Below are 12,285 nucleotides of genomic sequence, written 5' to 3'. Positions count from 1 at the left end.
CGCCACTGGAGGTGTCGCTCCCTTGAGGCCTAGTGCAGAGTAGCTGCTTCTTCTTCTTGGAGTTGGCCTCAATAGGGTACTACACACCCGCACTGTCAGGGTCTTCGATTGATGCAACTTGGAAGGCGTGCTCGAGGGAGCACACCGCATCTCTTTCTTCGTAGGGGACTGTGATGATTCTACCGCTTCCCAGCATCTTGAGGAAGTTGTAGCCATGCTGGGTGACTGCCATGAATTTGGCCAGCGCTGGGTACCCGAGGATGGCATTGTATGGCAGGTGGATGTGGGCGACATCGAAGTCGACGAGCTCGGTGTGGTAGTTGTCGCGCTGACCGAAGGTGACAGGGAGGCGAACTTGCCCTATCAGGGTGGTGGAGCCGTCTGTTACTCCTGAGAAAGGCCTGGTGGGCTGGAGCTGATCATATGGCACTTGAAGGTTGTGGAACGTCTCGACGGACAGGACACTGAGCCCTGCGCTGCGCTGCCATCGATGAGGGTCTTGGTGACTTGGACATTACCTATGACGGATGAATAATGCGTCGGGAGGACGCCAGCAGTTGCTGTGCACATGAGCTGGTCTGCCGAGCTAAAGGTGATGGCATACTTGGACCACCTGAGCGGGCGTGTAGACTCGAGCTTGGGGAGGGGTGCATTCACTTTGCGGGAGAATTGCTTGAAGATCCGCTGGGAGGCTGGGGCCTGAGCGCCACCCAAGATGCAGGGGATTGCGCGCGGCTCCTGGAAGGCCCTAGCCCCTTCGTCCTGTTGATGGTCGTCGTTCCTTCTTGGCGGCGGCAGCGGAGGGAGACCAGGGTTGCCCTAAGGACGGTCCTCGCGAGGCTGGTCCCTCCAGGCGCCCTCACGAGGCTGGTCCTGCCAACGATCCTCACGAGGCTGGTCGCGCCACTCCTAGTGGGGCCCACGGTCGTCCCAACGTCCTCCACCTCGTCCACATCCTCGGTCGTAGCCCTGGTCATTGCGCTCGGATGTTGCCCTGAGGACGGACCTCGTGAGGCTGGTCCCTCCAGGCGCCCTCACGAGGCTGGTCTCGAATGGCCCTCAACTCTTGACAATCCTTGGTGTTGTGCGTGCGCATGTTGTGGAAGCCATATAACGTACGGCTGCCCTTGGACGACTCGGGAAGATCTCAGCCGTGCTTGGTGTCCTGTTCTGCTGCGTGTACGACCGCTCCATTGCGCTTCATGTCCTTGACCTTGGCCTTCTTCTCCTCTGGATCCGCAGCAGGGTGCTCGAGGAGGGAGAGACGCCCCTCCTCAGCTCTTTCACACTTTGTTGCTATATTAAACAGCTCCAAAGTCGTGCACAACTCCTCATGGATGGCGAGCTCCTCCTTCATCTTGACGTCACGTACGCCATCGAAAAACGCTGAGATGATGGCCTTGTCCGTCACCTTGGGGATCTTGATACGCGCATTGTTGAAGTGATGGATGTACTTCTGCAGGGTTTCTCCCGGTTATTGCTTGATGTGGCGCAGGTCACCCGCGACCGGGGGCTGTCGCGAGTGCCTTGGAAGTTAGCGATGAAGTGGTTGCGCATCTCATCCCAGGGGGAAATCGAGCCTGGGGGCAGGTTCAGGAGCCATGAGCGGGCGCCATCCTTGAGAGTCGTGGGAAACCAGTTCACCATGACCTTTTCGTTGCCGTTGGCCGCCTCGATGCTCAGCTCATAGAGCTGCAAGAACTCCGCAGGGTCGGGTGTGCCGTTGTAGTGAGGAGGCAGATCCGGCTTGAACTTGCCCGGCCAGACGACGCTACGCAGCTCAGGAGTGAAGGCGCGACAGCCCGCCGTGGCCACAGGGGCCTGACGTGGAGGCGGAGCTTGACCTTGGTGTCCCTACGCCGCCACGGCAAGTGGCGCACGGCCTTGTCGCAACAAACGATCTTGACGTAGCGGTGCAGGGAGAGGTGGAGCGTCTTCTTGCGGACGAGGAACCTCTTGACAGCTTCTTTCTTCATGCGCGGGCACACAGCACGGTGGATCATGCCGCGGGACCGCACATCTTGGAGCGAGGATGCCATCTTGACGCGGGGGAGGCTGAGGCGCTCCATGGGCCGCACGCCTCGGTGCGAGGGCGCCATCTTGTTGTGGAGGAGACGGAGGCGCTCCGTGAGCCACATCACCCACCGCTGGGGGCGGACAAGGCAGCGAGCGGGATGATGCAGGAGAGCCTCCTGCGGCGCCGACGAGCTCGGCGATGCGGTCCATCCAGTCCTTGTACAGGTCGTCGACCGGGCGGTAGCGCAGGAGCTCGCATGCCAAGAGCAGCACGCCCTGCGCGTTCGTGGGGGCGCGGCGAGCGTGAGACGATGAGTCGGCCGGAGTCAGCGACAGGGTGGCGGTGCGACCGTCTCGCCGCACAGAGGGGTGCAATGAAGAGGCTTGCTGCTCGTTTTCCATCGGGCCAGTGGTGGAGTTGGCGGCGGGTGATGGAGGATGACGGGGAGGTCCGCCGACAGGGGCTGTCTGAGTGACACGGGTTGCGAGAGCGGCCCGGCACTAAGCGCGGCCCGGCTAGCGTCGGCCATGAACTTGGTGGAGTGGTGAAGCAAGGAGAAGGCTTTAGCGCACCCCTACCTAGCGCGCCAAATGTCGGATTTCAGGTTCCAGCAAAATCCTTGAGGTTCGAACACTGGGTTGCACACAAAGATCACTGCCCCTCTCTAGCTCGCACACTCCACGATCTCACAGCCTAACTCGATGAACCCAAAGAACACGAGACACAAGATTTATACTGGTTCGGGCCACTGTTGTGGTGTAATACCCTACTCCAGTGTGGTGTGGTGGATTGCCTCTTGGGCTGAGGATGAACAGTTACAAGGGATGAACAGCCTCGCATGGTGAGGTGTTCTTGTGCTTGGTGAGTTGGTGCTCTCTCTTTCTCTCTCTCTGATTTTGATCCGCCTCCTCCCTATGGTGGTGGCTAGTCCAATTTATAGAGGCCCTGGTCCTATTCACAAATATTGAGCGGGAAGGGATCCCACAACGGCCAAATTCGATGGGAGACAGCTAGTACAAGCTATCCTGACAAAAGTAGTCTTCGCCTGCCAAAGGCTCTAGTGGTGACGCCGTCTTGGGCTCCACGGTGACCTTCGTCCTGCCGTCCTGCTGGTCTTGGTCTTGTTGCACCGATATGGAAACCTTTGCCTAATGCCTCGGGACTCCTCGCCTGCGCTTGCCTCTTTAGCACCAAAGTTGAAACAAGGACACTGCGCGTGCTTGCACCCGCCTGGTGCCCGCCTGGCTCCAGTCATCATGGCTTGCTCCACAGGAACCTCGCAAGGTGTCCCTTGCCTTGATCTATCCGCCCCTCGCGAGCCAGCCTCGTGAGTCAGCCCCTGAGGAGGTCTTGCGTCGTTTGCCTCGTGAGGCTTGGCCCCTGGCGAGGGTCTTGAGTGTTTACTGGTGAAGATGGGCCGTACAGGAACGCTGGTGGAGCCACGCTGCGGGCCGCAGGCATGCAAGTCTGGGGACCACTATTCCCATAACGCCGACACCTATGTGTACGTAATTCAAACAAAATATCAACCATGTGTTACTAATATCTTGATGGAAGACTCCAAACTATGGAAATACTAGCTTTTTGCATGGTTGGAATTACTAGCAATGTTCATGTGCGTTGCAACGGATCATAATTGGAACAATACTTATTCACAAACTTGATAGAAAACACTCTAATTTTTATATACATATATTGCTAGAAATATATTATGTTTCAATCAGAATATATTCCTTGGGCTATTTTGGTGAGGTGAGGGAGGGATGTGGTTGGTTTTAAGATAGTAATTAAGGGTTTTTCTACAAATTGGTAGAGAAATGGGTGTCGGCTTTCTGGGAACGGGGGTCCCCAGACTTGCCTGCCTGCGGCCTGCGGCGTGGTTCAAAAGGGGGCCCAGCGCGGCCCATCTTCGCCAACACAAACCCAAGATCCTCGCGAGGGGCCAAGCCTCGCGGGGCGGACGACGCAGAGCTTTCTCAGGCATGGCCTCGTCAGGCTGGCTCACGAGGAGGCAGAGAGATCGAGGCGGGGAACCTCACGAGGTGCCCGTGACGCAAGCCATGACGACCAAGGGCGCCAGGCGGGTGCCAGCCCGCGCAGTGTCCTCCCTTCCTCTTTGGTGCAAAGGGGGGCAAGCGCAGCCGCGGAGTACCGAGGCGTCAGGCAGAGGTTGCCATTTCAGTTCAATGAGACCAAGACCAGGAGGACTACGAGATGGAGGTCACCGTGGAGCCCAAGGCGGCGTCATCACCAGAGCTTTGCGCAGGCGAAGACTACTTTTGTCAGGATAGCTGATACTAGCTGTCCCCCTTCAAATTAGCCTGCCATTGTTGGCTCCCTTCCCGCTCGACATTTGGGAAGAGGACCAGGGCCTCTGTAAATAGGACCAGCCACCCACAGAGCAAGGGGGTTCGGAGGAGAGAAAAAGAAAGGATCAGAGAGAGAGAAGTGTGACTGAACTCCTCCCCGCAGTTCATCGCCCCAGCCAAGAACAGACCCTCGCGAGGCTGTTCTTCCTTGTATTGTTCGTCATCATCAGCCCAAGAGGCAATCCACCATACCACACACTGGAGTAGGGTATTACACCACAACGGTGGCCCGAACAAGTATAAACCTTGTGTCTCTTGTGTTGTTCTTTCCACAGTTTAGATCGTAGCGAGGCGGAGGGGTGCAGATAGGTAGGAGGCGAAATCTCCGCTCGCACCCCAGTGTTCGAACCTCAAGGGTCTGCCGAAACCCGAAATCCGACATTTGGCGCGCCAGGTAGGGGTGCACCAGAGTTCTCTCTTCCGCCACCGCCACGGCCCGCCTCACGATGGGTAGCGCGTTGCCCGCTCCGGCCGCCGGCACCAGCGTGGGGGCCAGGGGGCTCCGAGCCCTGGACCCAGCCCTGCAACGGGCACGGTGGCCGAACAAGCTCAAGCCAACGACGCCGCCGTGCTATGGCAGCACGACAGATCCACTGGCCTTCTTGCTGGCGAGCGAGGAGGCCCTCCTCGAAGCCGGAGGTGACGATAGGGTTGTGGCCAACTGGCTCCCCATGGCCCTCACCGGCGCCCCGCGCACATGGCCGCTCCACCTGCCAGCAGCCTCCGTGGCTTCTCGGGAAGAGCCCCGCAACCTCTTCCCCGCCCATCGCGCTGAGCCAACACCCTCGGTCGTCGTGGCCCTCTTGGGCGGCTCGCAGGCGCCGCCTACAAGTCACCACGTCAAGCCGTTCATCAGCCGGGTCAGCGCCGCTTCCACGCGGCAGGGGGCTCTCCTGGACCGGGCGGCGCCCGAGACCGGCCTGACCTTCAGCTCGGAGGACCACCCCTCCAACTCGGCCTGCTCGGATGCGCTCCCCATGCTGTGCACCCCCACCATCTGCCAGGTGGCCGTCACCAGAACCCTCATTGATGGCGGCGCGGGCCTCAACATGCTCTCGGTCGAGGCCTTCAACCTCCTCTGCATACCCTTGGAACGGCTGCAACCCAGCCGGCCCTTCTCAGGCGTTGGGGGCGAGTCGTCCAGCTCCTTGGGACAGATCTGGCTCCCAGTAACCTTCGGCACCTACGACAACTTCCGCACGGAGCTAGTCGACTTCGACATCGCCCCCATCGGCCTCCCCTACAACGCCATCCTCGGCTACCCAGCGCTAGCCCAGTTCATGGCCGCGACCCACTCGGCGTACAACCTCATGAAGATGCTCGGGAGCAGCAGTGTCCTCACTATGCACGGGGACACCGGGGATGCGCTGCGGGTGCTCAAGCTCGCCTTCAAGACGGCGGCGCCGGCACAGCCCGCCGACTTGGAGACCCCCGAGCCCAAGGGGGCTGCACCTGCCAAGAAGAAACAGTTGTTCACCCAAGACAAGGCAGAAACCAAGCAGATACCCGTCGATGAGGACGGGTCCACCAACGCCACTTTCATCATAGGCGCCCACCTCAAACCCGAGCAGGAGGAGGCCCTGGTCGGGTTCCTGCGCGCAAACAAGAAGGTATTCGCTTGGGAGCCTGACCAGTTGGCAGGGATCCCTAGGAGTGTAATCGAGCATCACCTCAACGTGTGCCCCAACGTGCGCCCTGTGAAGCAGAAGGCCAGGCGGCAGTCCACAGAAAAGCAGGCCTTCATCGTCCAAGAGGCCCGCAAATTAGAAGCCGCTGGGGTCATTTGCGAGGTACGATACCCGGATTGGTTAGCCAACCCTGTCATTGTGCCGAAGAAGGGAGGGAAGGAGCGCATGTGTGTCGACTTCACCAACCTCAACAAAGCATGCCCGCAAGATCTGTTCCCGCTCCCCCGCATCAACCAGATCGTCGATTCCACTGCAGAATGCGACCTGTTATGCTTCTTGGATGCCTTCTCTGGGTATCACCAGATCAAGATGGCGGTAGAAGACGTCGAGAAGATAGCCTTCCTAACCCCGTGTGGGGTGTACTGCTACACATGCATGCCATTCGGGCTGCATAACGCAGGGGCGACCTTTCAGCGGCTGATGCACATCACCTTGGGCCCGCAGCTCGGGAAGAATGTTGAAGCTTACGTCGATGACATTGTGGTAAAGTCTCGGTTGGACAGGACCTTGATACAAGCCCTGGAGGAAACCTTCGCGAGCCTCAACGCAGTGAACCTACGGCTCAACCCAGAGAAGTGTGTGTTCGGAGTCCCCTTGGGTAAGCTCTTGGGTTTCCTCATGTCCCACCGAGGCATCGAGGCTAACCCGGAGAAGGTCAAGGCGGTGGAAGACATGAGCCCGCCAAAGACCCTCAGAGAAATGCAGAAGCTCACGGGGCGTGTGACCGCGCTAGGGCGCTTCATCTCCAAGTTGGGGGAACGAGCGCTGCCCTTCTTCCAGCTAATGAAGAAAAAGGGGACCTTCGAGTGGACTGAAGAGGCCGACAAGGCGTTCCAGGATCTCAAGACATACCTGACCAGCCCACCGGTCATGGTGGCTCCGCGTCCTCAAGAGCCCCTGGTGCTTTACCTCACCGCCACTCCCTACTCCGCCAGCGCAGCCTTGGTGGCAGTCAGAGAGGAGCACCGAATCAAAACCGCGGCAGCAGCCCGGGACAAGGCAGAACAGGGACAAGGAACGCCCACTGAAACTGCCACAGCGGCTGAGGAGGATCAGCCGCCGCAGAGGGGCGCACCGGAGGCGGAAGAGGCCCCTCTCCCAGATGGCCAGTCTCAGGAGGCCTCATTGCCTCAAGAGGCACCATGGTCTCCGAAGGGAGCCACCAGCACTGACGCACTCCACCTCGTTGAGCACCCAGTGTACTTCGTCAGCACGGTGTTGCGGGATGCAAGGGCACGGTACCCCATGCCTGAGAAACTCCTCCTCGCGCTACTGGTGGCCTCACGCAAGCTGCGACACTATTTTCAGGGTCACCCCATCAAGGTCGTCTCGTCATACCCCCTGAAGAGAGTGCTCAGGAGCCCTAATTCAGCTGGAAGGGTCGCTGAGTGGAACATAGAACTGCAAGTGTTTCAGCTCGAATTCAGCATGACCAGAGTCATCAAGGGGGCAGCGTTGGCGGATTTTGTGGCAGAATGGACGGAGGCGCCAGGCCTCAAGGCCGACGACGATCGGTCCCTTTCCCCGGGAAGCGAGGCGCCAGAAGGCTGGGTCATGTACTTCGATGGGGCGTTCTCCAGGCATGGCGCGGGGGCTGCGGCGGTGCTTATATCGCCCACTCAGGACAAGCTCTATTACGCCGTGCAGCTCTGTTTCCAGCAAGGTGAAAAGGTCTCCAACAACATAGCGGAGTATGAAGGTTTAATAGCGGGCTTGAAGGCCACGGCTGCCCTGGGGGTGAAACACCTCACCATCAAGGGCGATTCGCAGCTCCTTGTCAATTTCTCCAGCAAGGTGTACGAGTCAAAGGATGAGCACATGGAAGCCTACCTAGCGGAGGTCCGCAGGATGGAGAAGCAGTTCTGGGGGTTGGAGTTGCAGCATGTGCCCCGTGGCACCAATCAGGAGGCCGACGACATCGCCAAACGGGCGTCCAGGCGGTTACCTCAGGAGCCTGGCGTTTTCGAGGAGCGGCTCTTCAAGCCCTCAGCCCTGCCGTCATTATCGAACACGGCTCAGCCCCGGGAGGAGCTCCCCCAGCTACCTGCCTCAGGGGCTCCGGCCTGTGGCCCAGCCTCAGGAGCACGCCTGCTCCTGACGATGGAACGTCAGGAGGGATGTTGGATCGCGGAGGTCCGGAGTTACCTAACGCAAGGGACCCTGCCGGAGGAGGAGGAAGCAGAGCGAGTGGCACACCAGGCCACAACATACTGCATCAAGGATGGAGAGCTCTACCAGAAGCGGCCAACGATGTATCCCTGCACTACATCTCCAGGGAGCAAGGGAAGGAACTGCTAGAAGATATACATGGCGGAGACTGTGGACATCATTCATTATCACGGACCCTCATCGGCAAGGCGTTCCGCAGTGGGTTTTATTGGCTCACCGCGCTCAATGACGCTGTCGAACTAGTGAAAGCTTGTGAGGCCTGCTAGTTCAACGCCAAGCAGATCCATCAGCCAGCGGGAGGCTTGCAGACTATCCCCCTTTCGTGGCCATTCGCAGTCTGGGGGCTGGACATCTTAGGCCCGTTTCCTCGGGCGCCCGGGGGCTACCGCTACCTCTACGTCACCGTGGACAAGTTCACCAAGTGGGCTGAAGTGGAGGCTGTCCGCGCCATTCCCGCGGGTTCCGCGGTCAAGTTCATCAAGGGCATCGTGAGCCGGTTCGGGGTGCCGAATCACATCATCATGGACAACAGTTCGCAGTTCACCAGTAACCTCTTCAAAACATACTGTGCTAACCTTGGAACGCAGATATGCTACGCTTTGATGGCGCACCCCCGAAGCAACGGCCAGGCCGAGCAAGCCAACGTGGAGGTCCTGAGGGGCCTCAAGACCAGGACGTTCAAGAAGAAGCTGGAGGCCTGCGGCAGAGGTTGGTACGACGAGCTTCAGTCCATGTTGTGGTCCATCCGCACAACCGCGACCAAGCCGATTGGAGAGACCCTGTTCTTACTAGTCTACGGAGCCGAAGCGGTCCTCCCCCACAAGGTCAGACGTCACTCCGCGCGGGTCCTGGCGTTCGACGAGGCACAGCAGGACGCCATGCGGGGGATGGAGCTCGTGCTGGGGGAGGAACGCCGCCGAGAAGCCGCGCTATGAGCGGCGAGGTACCAACAAGCACTGCGGCGATATCACTGCCGCAACATCCGCCCCAGAACTCTCGAGGTAGGAGACCTCGTGCTCAGGCGGGTTCTCTCCAGGGAGGGGCTGCACAAGCTCTCTCCCATGTGGGAGGGCCCGTTCTAAGTTGTTCATGTTTCCAGGCCCGGCTCCGCGCGCTTGGAGACTTAGGAGGGGGTGCCAGTCTAGAACGCATGGAACATCCAGCACCTCCGGAGGTTCTACCCCAAAAAGGCCCAGAGCCTGTGAAGAAGGCGAATGCCTGTGAAGCTATCGCGTTTTGGAAAAGGCCCAGAGCCTGTGAAGAAGGCGAATGCCTGTGAAGCTATCGCGTTTTGGAAAAGGCCCAGAGCCTGTGAAGAAGGCGAATGCCTGTGAAGCTATCGCGTTTTGGAAAAGGCCCAGAGCCTGCGAAGAAGGCGAATGCCTGTGAAGCTATCACGTTTTGGAAAAGGCCCAGAGCCTGTGAAGAAGGCGAATGCCTATGAAGCTATCGCGTTTTGGAAAAGGCCCGGAGCCTGTGAAGAAGGCCAACGCCTGCGAAGCTCGCCGCCCGTGACACTCTCACGTAATAATGAGTTGGGGCTGTACACACCCCAGAGTCTCAGGAGCGCGGGCCTCAGGCCCTGGGGCTCCCTCCCACGCCCAGTGGCAGCACTTAGCTCCGCGCTGGTGAGAAGACGTCAAAGACTATATTAGGTGCCGGACGCGGCTTTTCATTTGCTTTCCGCAGTTGGCTTGTTCCTTCTCATTCGAAGTTTTATTGAAGTTGTTGTCGTCTTTGGCTTGTGGTTCTTCGACTTTTCACTCTCCTGCCTCGATTTCTCTTGTGCAAGGCCTCGCGAGGGGGGGGGCAGCCGAGCGCCCTCGCGAGTGTTCCTATCCTAGTCATTCACACAGTTCGCGACCTGGGCCCATTACAGGAGCACCCCTCCAGTCCGTGCCCCACGGGCACCGCGACACAAACAAAGGGCCTGGGTTGGTCGCCCCCCACGGCCGGGGCCGGGAACTATCCACGTGCGGGCATGTAGCCGGAAGGTACGATAACAAAAGCAAAACGATGATTAACAGCAATAACCCAAACACGCCCCCGCGGGGCTCCACACTACTGTCTTTGTTATGCAGGAAAAAGGAAAAGAAAGAACAAATCTGGTGCAGCTCGCCTCACACCAGGCCCGCAGGGAAGGCCTGAGCTGCCTCCGGAGCTCAGGCGGACTCCCTCTCGTGCTTCACCAGGGCCTGATGGCGGGCGGACACGTTACCACCTCCCAAGCAGATACGACGGTGTGGAGGCTGACCGCGGCCGCCGCTAGAAGAGTCGCCGCCTAAAGAAGAGCCAGAGAAGCTTGAGGAACCCTGAGCGCCGCCAGCCGAGCGAGCGCTGCCCTCTCCATCATCGCCAGAGCTGGGTTCCCAGCTGCGGTCGTCAGCCTCGGGGCAACACCCTGCGCGGCGACTGTCTTCCCCGAACACCCTCACGTAGAGGGTGGCATCGCCGTCGAACTTGAAGTGTAGGTTGCACCGACGGCTCAGGCCACGCGCGCGGGCAAACGTCTGCCAACTGCGGGCCAGGGACAGGCTCCCGGCCGCGGAGACCTCCAGTGAGACCCATGAGGCCCGGCTACAGCAGCCGTCGGCCTGGAGCCAGAGGCCGCCCAGGGCGCCGGCCGGGAGCTCGCCAAGGAGGAAGTGAGGAAGTGGAAGCCGGGTGCTAGTCGGCTCCGCCGACCACACGACGAACTCCGGCAGCACTTCAGCAGCACGAAAGCGCGGCCTAGGGGGACACGCAGCCAGAGCGCGCCCCCCGGCCACAGCAATCCGCCCGTCGCTGTGCTGAAGATCACCTCCACGGCCGCGGGGAGCTACCGTGGTGGCCACAGGATGTTTGCGAGGGTGCCCTCGGCCATGCTTGGGCGGGGGAGAGGCGGGCTCAACCTGGCGAGCCTTCCCCTTCTCTGTGGCCGAGAACCTCCTCAACGGGGCCATGAAGAAAAAGGAGAAGCAAGGGGGGATGAACTGGAAGGGCGCGCGCCGGTCCGTACTTATAGCTGGCGAGGGCCAACCAACGGCCCCACGATCTTAGGTAATTATGACCCGCTTTGCATGCAGGGACTTGTCCAATCCGTGCAGTTGCCGAGGTGCCATGGGGAAGTGGAGGCGCCCACGTCCAATCAACCGCCACGAGGCGCCCAAGGCCGCAGGCTGTTAGGGCCCGCGGTGCTTCACTCTTGCCCTTCCGCCTCCTTGCACGGCCAAGTCCATGTGCGCCTTGGGCCCGGGGGCTACTGTCGGCGTTCTGGGAACGGGGGTCCCCAGACTTGCCTGCCTGCGGCCTTCGGCGTGGCTCAAAAGGGGGCCCAACGCGGCCCATCTTCACCAACACAAACCCAAGACCCTCGCGAGGGTCCAAGCCTTGCGTGGCGGACGACGCGGAGCTTCCTCAGGCACGGCCTCGTCAGGCTGGCTCACAAGGAGGCGGAGACATCAAGGCGGGGAACCTCACTAGGTGCCCGTGACGCAAGCCATGACGACCAAGGGCGCCAGGCGGGTGCCAGCCCGCGCAGTGTCCTCCCTTCCTCTTTGGTGCAAAGGGGGGCAAGCGCAGCCGCGGAGTACCGAGGCGACAGGCAAAGGTTGCCATTTCGGTGCAACGAGACCAAGACCAGGAGGACTACGAGAAGGAGGTCACCGTGGAGCCCAAGGCGGCGTCATCACCAGAGCTTTGCACAGGAGAAGACTACTTTTGTCAGGATAGCTGATACTAGCTGTCCCCCTTCAAATTAGCCCGCCATTGTTGGCTCCCTTCCCGCTCGACATTTGGGAAGAGGACCAGGGCCTCTATAAATAGGACCAGCCACCCACAGAGCAAGGGGGTTCGGAGGAGAGAAAAAGAAAGGACCAGAGAGAGAGAGAAGTGTGACTGAACTCCTCCCCGCAGTTCATCGCCCCAGCCAAGAACAGACCCTCGCGAGGCTGTTCTTCCTTGTGTTGTTCGTCATCATCAGCCCAAGAGGCAATCCACCATACCACACACTTGAGTAGGGTATTACACCACAACGGTGGCCCGAACCAGTATAAACCATGTG

This window comes from Triticum aestivum, chromosome 5A, assembly GCF_018294505.1.
Source record: "Triticum aestivum cultivar Chinese Spring chromosome 5A, IWGSC CS RefSeq v2.1, whole genome shotgun sequence".
NCBI classification, from domain to species: Eukaryota; Viridiplantae; Streptophyta; class Magnoliopsida; order Poales; family Poaceae; genus Triticum; species Triticum aestivum.
The sequence above is the reverse complement of the archived record's forward strand: the minus strand, read 5'-3'. Positions refer to the sequence as shown.